At 38.2% G+C, this 9248-nt stretch overlaps 1 long non-coding RNA gene across 1 annotated transcript; it reads right to left on the bottom strand.

The window, feature by feature from the left end:
* Positions 1-286: 286 nt before the first annotated feature.
* On the bottom strand, positions 287-8112 carry LOC114569955 (uncharacterized). Its single transcript, XR_003694440.1, has 4 exons — positions 8076-8112; positions 7056-7110; positions 3662-3769; positions 287-427 (listed from the first exon to the last, which is right to left on the bottom strand). It is a non-coding gene; the product is annotated as an uncharacterized LOC114569955 (long non-coding RNA).
* Between the last annotated feature and the right edge of the window lie 1136 nt (positions 8113-9248).

Raw genomic sequence — 9248 nt, 5'->3', positions numbered from 1 at the left:
AATTACATCACTCAATGAAATAATAGTCAGAGCATGTTGACATATTAAATTTGAAAACAAAAGAGCTATAACAATCTTAATAAAATGTCTTTGCATGCTCAGATATGAGCTGAATTGAAGTTAGCGCTGTACCTAGTTGTGGGATTGTAGAAGAACTTAGATGGCAAAAAAAAGAATTATGTTCAGTGATTACAATTTAGATTTCCATTAGTTATTTTCTAGACGCTTTAAAGTGTCAATGCGGTTCTTCACATAGAACTTAACTGCCTTCCAGCTCCTTCCCTAAGCACCTCTGAGGATCCCTTGATAGATGCTTCACACTGGGCTTTGCCAGGAACCCTGCCAGAGTTGATGTTGTCCATGAGATTGCTCTCCACAGCCTGGACCTCCTCTGTGCTCCACTTCTTTCTCGCCATTTTTGATGAACCTTAGACAAAAAGTAAGGCCAATCAATGTAAAATTGCTTGCAGAGTTTAAAGATTAAAAATCTAAAATGATGGGTGTCTGGACAGTAGTAACTAGGTGGTTTCTATTGTCGTGCTAATAATAATAATAATAATAAGTAATTTAGACTGAAAAAAAACTGTAAAAGTGTGGTTGTTACAAGGGGACTACATGGCAACTAGATGGTTGCTAGATGTTACCTCATAACCACCTAGGGCTGCACAATAGAGACACAGCACATCGCGTCTTACTCCCACCAGAGAGGAAAACATCTTTCCGCTCTACATCGACTTGTATTGGATGAAGGTGCCTCATCTTCAATTTTGTCTGCTGGCAAACCGAAACAGTCCTAAAAGCTGCTGTGTGGTGATATTTATTACCAACAATGTATAGAACCCAGAACCTAAGTTTTCATAAGTTGTGGAACCGAAAAACTGAGCTTTTATGATGACAAAAGTGGATATATACGTGAGGAATCAGCAGAGAGAATGGTTAGACTGTGGGATTCTGACACTAAGCTAACAATATGCCCAATGTTACGTTTGCAGCAAGCATTTTATTAACAAGTCAAATATCCAAATGTCAGTTTTAGACTAACTACAGTCTGTAAGGTAAGCTAACACAGGTAATGTTGGACATAACTTTAGTTTAGTGTCAGGATTCCAGTCTTCCCATTCTTCCTGCTGATTACTCATGTTTCTGTTGTTTGCTAGCAGACGGAATAAAGAGGAGAAAACCTTGACACAATACAAGTAAACGGAGGGCAGAGAGCTGTTTCCCCCCTGGTGGGGGCGGGACTTAAATACGCTTCGTCTCTATACGGAGAGAAAAAAAATAAATGCTTTTCTTTTTGTCACAATATACATTTTTACTTAAATTTAAAATTCATGATGATGTAATATTTTGTTGGGGTCTTTTTTCCTATATCTGAAAAACATGATTTGTAGGCCAGGGTATCTCTGTTTCTTCAATCTACATATTGCACTTGGCCATATTGTGATTTTGATAATATTTTTGATTAATTTTTCAGCCCCATAAGTCCCTAACAACTACTTAGCAAAAACCAAGCAATGCTCTACCAACCACCTGGTTGGTACTGCACTTCCTTTTTTAGCCTTGATCTGGCTGCAAGTAAGTACCAGTTTCATTTACTTACTGACAAAATCAGCTTTATATCACATAGGACTACTTAAATAACATGAGACATTTGTACATAGCTGACCAGATCCCTTTTAGTTAAGCTCACATGCAAATTCACAATTACTTTTATGGCTTTGTAAATCATTGTCCAAAACCAATTTTTACGTTAATCTTGATTGCTATACCTATGTGAGTACTGACGAAAAAAAAAAAAACGAGCCAAATCAGTGCTAGCAACACAGAGCTGCTGCAGCTAATGCCCAGAGCTCCCACTGAGCTAAAACGGCAGTTTTGGGGGCATAAGATAAAGTGTGTGAGAGTGCCTTTGTGTCTCTTAACAGACACAAAATGCAATTAAAATGTCTGTACAACATGAACAGGGCCCGGACATGACAACTAGATGCATTTGTGTTCAGCCCAGCCTCTGTAATAATCATCACAAAGCAGTTCCTGTGTATTTGTAGCATTTATATCCATTTTGTGTGTGATCCATCTAGCGTTGGTGAGTAGAAGTCTTGTCTGTGTTGATTGTTGTGGTTTCCTTAGCCGGGCTAGCAGGCCCGGCCGGCGTTCCAGCTTCTGCTTCCTGCCTGCCCTCCTGGCTTACCGTGGCCGACAACAATCCAGTGAGCGCCCGCTGGTCTGGTGGAGGTCTTCCAGAAGACCATTCAAGCCTTTGCTGTGAAAATTTTTATTTTATTTCCCCTCAAAAATAGGTAATTGAGCACTGTAGTGGTTATGACCATATTAATGACTATGTTACTACATGGAAACGGGCCAAATGATGCCTGTTTCTTGTACAGTAATAGCCTTACTGAAGGCTAGCTCTAGCTCCATAGTTACATTACTCCAAGCTTCTTCCTTTGTGAACACCTCCGCTCTTCACTCTTCACACACGACGCTCCTCCAACCTGCACACTGTTTACCTTTTCCTGCTACAACTGAATTCAAACGGGACTTTAGCACGAGACTACAGCTAGCCGCCTGTAACACTATTTTACTGTACAAGGCAAACATAATTTGGTCCGTTTCCATGTAGTTACATAGTCACTAATATGGTCATAATCACTACAGTACATTTACAGTACTACTACTACATTTCTGAGGTGGGAAATAAAAATTTTGCAGCGAAGGCTTGAATGGTCTTCTGGAGGACATCCACCAGACCAGCGGGCGCTCGTTGGATTGTTGTCGGCCGGTAAGCCAGGAGGGCGGGAAGGAAGCAGAAGCAGGACGCCGGACGGGCCTGCTAGCCCGGCTAAGGAAACCACAACAATCAACACTGGCAAGACTCCTACTCACCAACGCACACAAAAATGGATATATATGTTACAAATACACACAGAACTGCTGTGTGATGATTATTACCAAATAATTATATTAATAATATTCCTGGCTGAACACACTCACTCATCCCAGACGCTAGCTAGCAGCTAAGAGGATAGGTGAATTTAAACAATGGCTAAGTTGCTTAACGCATCTTGTTGTCATGTAAGGGCCCTGTTCATGTTGTACAGATGTTTTAATTGCATTTTGTGTCTGTTAAGAGGCACAAAGGCACTCTTTATCTTATGCCCCCAAAACTGCCGTTTTAGCTGAGTGGGAGCTCTGGGCGTTAGCTGTATTAGCTCCGTGCTGCTAGCACCGAATCGGCTCATATTTTGTTGCTATCGACGGTACTCACATACAGTAGGTATAGCAAGATTAATGTAAAAATTGCCAGGAGTTCTCCTTTAATACTATTGATTACAGAAAAATGCCATATCATTAAAGACCAAATTTAAGTACCGGAGGAGTAGGCCAAATCCCATCAGTGGTAGTCAGCCAAATTTGTATATTTTCTGAAAATGGCTCAGAAAAGTATTGGTCTAGAGTTTAAGATGTTGGGTCTTAAAGTTCAATGAGGCTGTGATTAACCTAGAGTTTTAAACAAGCGCAAATTTACAATAGCTGCGACCACTTAGTGCTGTGGAACCGGTACCAGGTCCGTCGGACTTAACAGGTTAAAACCAAGACAATTTCCCCCACTACTGTTATTGTCAGACCAAGTTGTGCATTGGATTGTATGTGAACTTACAAATACACTTTCTGCTCGCTTGAGTTCAGGAACACTTATGTCCTCCTTTTCAGGGACGGAACTTAGTTCAAGGATCACTGTAGAGTCAGAAGAGCTCTGGTCCATTTCCTGGGGATCAAATACAAAAAAAAAAACAATTATTGTTGTTAGATAAACTAAATGTATGCCATTTACTTATTGATAATTTTTCTGTTAAAACTAATTGATTTTAGAATTCCTCTCCCACTACATTCCATATTAGTATTACTATGCACCACATCTAACGTACCTAGTATAACCTGCTAAACTGACTGACTCTACTCAACCTTTTGGTGACCTTTTAAAAGCTGTAATCTTTGACACTGATGATGATGATGGATAAAGCCTAACAAACATTTTTTTCCAGATTAACCTAATGATGAAAATGTGACATATTATGGTGGGATTCATGTAGGCTTATTATTACTTGAGATTATGTACAACTCTGTGATTTTATAAAACAAAATCTATGATACAATGACTTACACAAAGCAAAACCTTACTTGAAAAAAAAATATGAAACCTACGACTCAGGCTAAATACTGGATCATCCTGCAATGGCCCACTTAAGCCAGTTATGATGCCATGTTGTTCAATAAAAACATGATGCAGAGAGAGGAAGGGATTGCTAGGTGTGTTTGCTTAAAAAGTAGGAAGTTTACATTGGCATGACAGAAAGGTAAGCTATGTTTGATTTGTGTTGCAGGCTAGTTAACTTACGGCGTGAGTTTAAGCAGCAGCCATAATGAACCGATAACATGTATGAGGGCCTATGGCAAGAATGCTGTGACTGAATGATTACAGTTGCTAAGTATAATAAAACATAATGCTAATGTTACTAGCTAAAGCTCTTCTTATGGTGCTGTTCGAGGTTTCTTCCTAAGAGGGAGTTTTTCCTCGCCACTGTCGAACTGCTTGCTCTTTTCGGGAATTGTTGGGGCTTTGTAAATTATAGAGTGTGGTCTAGATCTAATCTGTAAAGTGTCTCGAGATAACTCTTGTTATGATTTGATACTATAAATAAAATTTAATTGAATTATGATGCTGCTGAACTTTTCTCATAAACTTGTAGCTGATGATCACATTATTATTGAGGGTGCAGTTATAGGCAGTCATTACAGGTAGCTGTTGGACTGTTTACATTTTCCACTTTAAAAATACATACACAGGGAAAACAACATTTAAACAAATAGCTAATATTTTTGCCTTGCCGCAGTAATTTATAACTATGAAGGTAAATATGGTGCAAAACGTGAGAGAAAATGGTCCACCTATTGAAAAATATTCACACAAAGAATTTCACAAATGTGTAGATTGATTTTTACAGATACAATGATAGCTGCAAACTTGTAATGCAACATTTACCCATCATTATTTAATATAAATAATAATAATATATAAAAATCAGTAAATGTTGCATTACAAATTTGCTACTGTCATTGTATCTATGGTAAAATAAATCTACACATTTGTGAATTAGTGTTATTACATTCAGATCACGGTTTTGAGAATGTTTTCTATGAGTGACGATCTCAATTTCCAAGTTCAGATTTTTTATGTTCTCTGGAAGCTGGTCCAAAGATCGACACCATAGTGGTTAAAAGCTGCTTCCCCTGTTTTGTTGTGACAGTAGGTTTCAGTAGTAGTTGCTTATGTTTTAATCTAAGGTGTCTTGGTTGAGAATGTTGTTGGAATATGTCATGCAGGTAGTTCCCATGGAAGGTCCCATCCCCTTTAGTGTCTTAAAACTAACAGAAGAGCCTTAGAATCAATTCTGTATTAAATTGGGAGCCAGTGTAAGGACTTTAAGACTGGCGTAATATGATCTGTTCTTTTTGTTTTAGTAAGGATCCTGGCTGCACTATTCTGTACCATTTGGAGAGGTTTTAAAGTCTTTTTAGGAGTCCAGCACATTGCAATAATCAATCCCACTAGAAATGAAAGTATGTATGATTTTTTTCAAGATCCTCCTTTGAAATATATTCTTTTAGTTTATTGATATTTTTAAAATGAAGGTATAATGATTTTATGACTGTTTTAATGTGACTGCTAAAATTTAAGGATACCAAGGTTGTTTTTTTTTACCACTTTCTTTTGCTATTAAGCCCTTCCTTTAAAGCAAGGTAGAAAGTTTGCATCTTTCCTCCTCATTTCCAAAAACTACCATCTCAGTTTTATTTTTGTTAAGCTGGAGGAAGTTCTGTGACATCCAAGTATCTATTTCTTTAAGGCACTGTCAGAGAGTGTTAATGGGGTTATAGTCATTAGTAAAGATATGACAGGAGATAAATGTTTACAACAGAACTTAAATAGATCAAATTGAAACGTTATAGAGCATCAGGGTAATCTCATTTGGTAAACTATAAGATGGCAGCCATAGAATGTTGAGGATGTTTCATACATTGCATTGTTTGATGTGTGACAGTGCATGACAGGGTTTTCCCTGAGATTTCAGAGCGCTTAGGTGCAATGACGTCACACATTCATTTGCATATTGGTGATGTCATTAAACAGTTATTTTTGCAAAAGCTTAGCCGAGTTGTTGTTGGTTGCAGCTAGGGAAAGATCATTAGAAGCAAAACTTGGAGGAGCTTGTCACTAAAATGAGAATAGCTTGTCCACCTTAAAGGTCAGCCCACGGTTGGTGAGTGAACCTTAGCTAAAGTTGTCGCTAGTTTCTGTGCCGGGCTGGCTAACCGTTTTCACTTTAAACCAGCAGGTAGCAAGCAGGACACGGAACTTGGCTTTGGTCTTGAGGAGTTATAGCAATTACCAACAGATATACTGTACACAGACTAAAATTCTACATTCACATCTATTATGCAAATGATTATTAACTTTATACTCACAGACAAACACAAGTCCCTATCTTTTTCACCTCTCTTTTTCCACCACACACTATCTAATGTGTGGGCTGTACCTGGGCTGCGTGTGCAACATGCATGGTGTGTGGTTGTGACACTGTTTGTGTCCATCATACAGCACGTGTCCAGAAGACAACAAGCAGGAGCCCCTCCTGTTCATCGGCTTCTATACAGTCTATGTTTGCAGTCCAGATGATGTCCAAATTGTTTTTATGTTTATACGCTTTGGCGCTGCCCCTAAGCTCTATAATGGCAGAGATAACCCCGCATGAGACTCAGAAAGTTGGATTTATCAACAAAAATGCAGGTGGAATACTCAGACAAATCGAGCCTTTGCCATGCAACACATCAACTTTCTGAGTCTCATGCACCAAACCAACACTGATTTCCATGACAATATTTCCAAACAAACATTCTATAGCAGACATTTAATGTGTAGCAGCAAAATAACCAAAAAGAGATCATTAAGTCAAATTCATATTACGAGTTGTCCTAATTATCACTTTACTGACCTGAAGAATTGAAAGGGCTGTCACAGTGACCATGAATGGTTGTCAAATCTTCTTCCTGCAAGTCATATCATATATCATATTAGTCACACATTTTAGCTGCATTTCTCCAGTTTATTAACAGTAGATTAGGCAGTACGTGTCACATGCACCATCAGAGAGGTAGTATAACACTGTATGTCCATATTTTCGATAAATTAATATGAACAAAAATTTATATTTTCAATTGGGTCTGATGAAATAATGAAAACTTTGAGTCTAAAGGGGCTTTCAACATTATACATCTTTCTTAAGCCATACTAATGCTCAATGTGTAATAAATAAATGTGCAGATTACAATACAAGCTTATAAACCAAATAACACCACAAAACTTTCAAATATTAGTCCAGAAAACCTGATAGGATGTTTTTTTATATGGGAAAAGTACAATATATTTATCTCTCTGGAGAAAATAGTTCCCCAGCCACCTCTCCTTCTGTAGTCACCACTCCCTCTCACTCAACACCCCCCCACCCCCCACCCCCACACACAGCACTATCTGATTCTGACTGCAAGACACATGTTGCAGCACACTTCATTTCAGCTCAGTATCAGTGCATTTAACATTACTGCAGCCATCTCTCTTGATTTATACTTTTGTTTAACCCCCACCCCACACATACACGTATGGTAAAAAGTTGCAAAATGGCGACAGGTCACGGCATGCATGTGCACGTTACTAAATGGCTGACCTGGTCCTGACAACAACACCTGCTACTGTCCTAAACTAAGGTTTCCATTTGACACGACGACGGCACAATTTACTGTAAACTAAGATGGTGTTGGTTTATAAACTGTAATGTTAGCTGCCATTAAACTAGCTAGCATTAACTTATTTGGCTGACAAGATATAAGTTAGCCTTCTAACATTTTACTTTCAAATTAATCTATAAGAGTTGCTTTACATGTGATAACAGTACAAATCTATTTTTAAACAGAATTGTAAACGGTTTAAATGGCAGTAAAATCAATTTTAGACTCACCATCTCCCTGATCCATGACTCCAGCCTGCTCTCGTCCATGCAGTGAAGATCTGACGCAGAGTTCACAGCCACGTGAGGGGAGGGGCTGGACACCATGGGGACTCCGCACACACACTTGCCACATGGCCGGAGTGGGGGGATGGGCGTGGTCGATGGGGACTTGAACATGACATACGTGTGTAACAGTATTTTCTTTTAAACGCGCCAGTAGCTCAATTTGAGACCGCAATCTAAACCAAACGAACCCTGAAATCTTTTCAGCATATAACAGACAAATGCTTTTGGCTTAACTTGAAATAAAAAATAATTATTTTTTAATTTATTATTAGTTAGTTTTTTTCCTCAAAATTAAGCCAATGACAAAGTGTACATACTAAATGGATACATTTTTCCTCATTAGCAAAAATTAATAATTATAATAAATATTCATAACATTCATCAAAATATCTGTATATGCTTGTGCATGTCAGCGTGCTCTTTATCTGTTCAGTTGATATTTGAGTTCACACCATGTCAAACTCACCTAATGTAAGGAGGGCCTGGACACGCAGGGGACCCTAAACACACCCCTCATGTTCGCCACATGGTAAAAGGCATGGCCAGAGTGGGGGATGGTATGGTCAGGATGGGGACTTGAACATGACAGATTGTGTGTAACAGTGTTTTCTTTTAAATGTGGTAACATTAGCTCAATTTAAGACTACAATTTAAACCATACGCTACAAAACCCTGAAAGTTTTAGTATATAAGCAGACAAATATTTGCCATTATTTGAAATTGTTTCTTCATTATAATTGGGTTGTTTTATACTAAATTAATACATTTTTCTCCCATCAATACAAAATTAATTAATAATAATTGTTATATATTTTTATCTTGCATGTTCATAACATTTATCAAAATATATTTCATATATTGTAGTTCTGATTCTCAACTTTATAACGCAGCTCCCTCTTCAATCTCTCTTCAACTCGCCTCCACCACAAACCCTTGGTTGCAGCGCTCGTTGAGGACAAGTCTAAAACCGCTATTTCCACCAGTTGACAGTTTGTAACAGAAATAAATGCATTATGGATCATTTTATTTCATAGTTTGTTTTCTACTGACCAGCTGACTTCTGTTGAAAGCGGTGAAGACGTCTCTAACGTTTTAAAACCAGCCTCTAGAGACTTG

The sequence above is a fragment of the Perca flavescens genome, chromosome 15, assembly GCF_004354835.1.
Source record: "Perca flavescens isolate YP-PL-M2 chromosome 15, PFLA_1.0, whole genome shotgun sequence".
Classification (NCBI taxonomy): Eukaryota; Metazoa; Chordata; class Actinopteri; order Perciformes; family Percidae; genus Perca; species Perca flavescens.
Note: the sequence above shows the minus strand (reverse complement) of the source record. Positions and strands in the feature narration are given on the sequence as shown.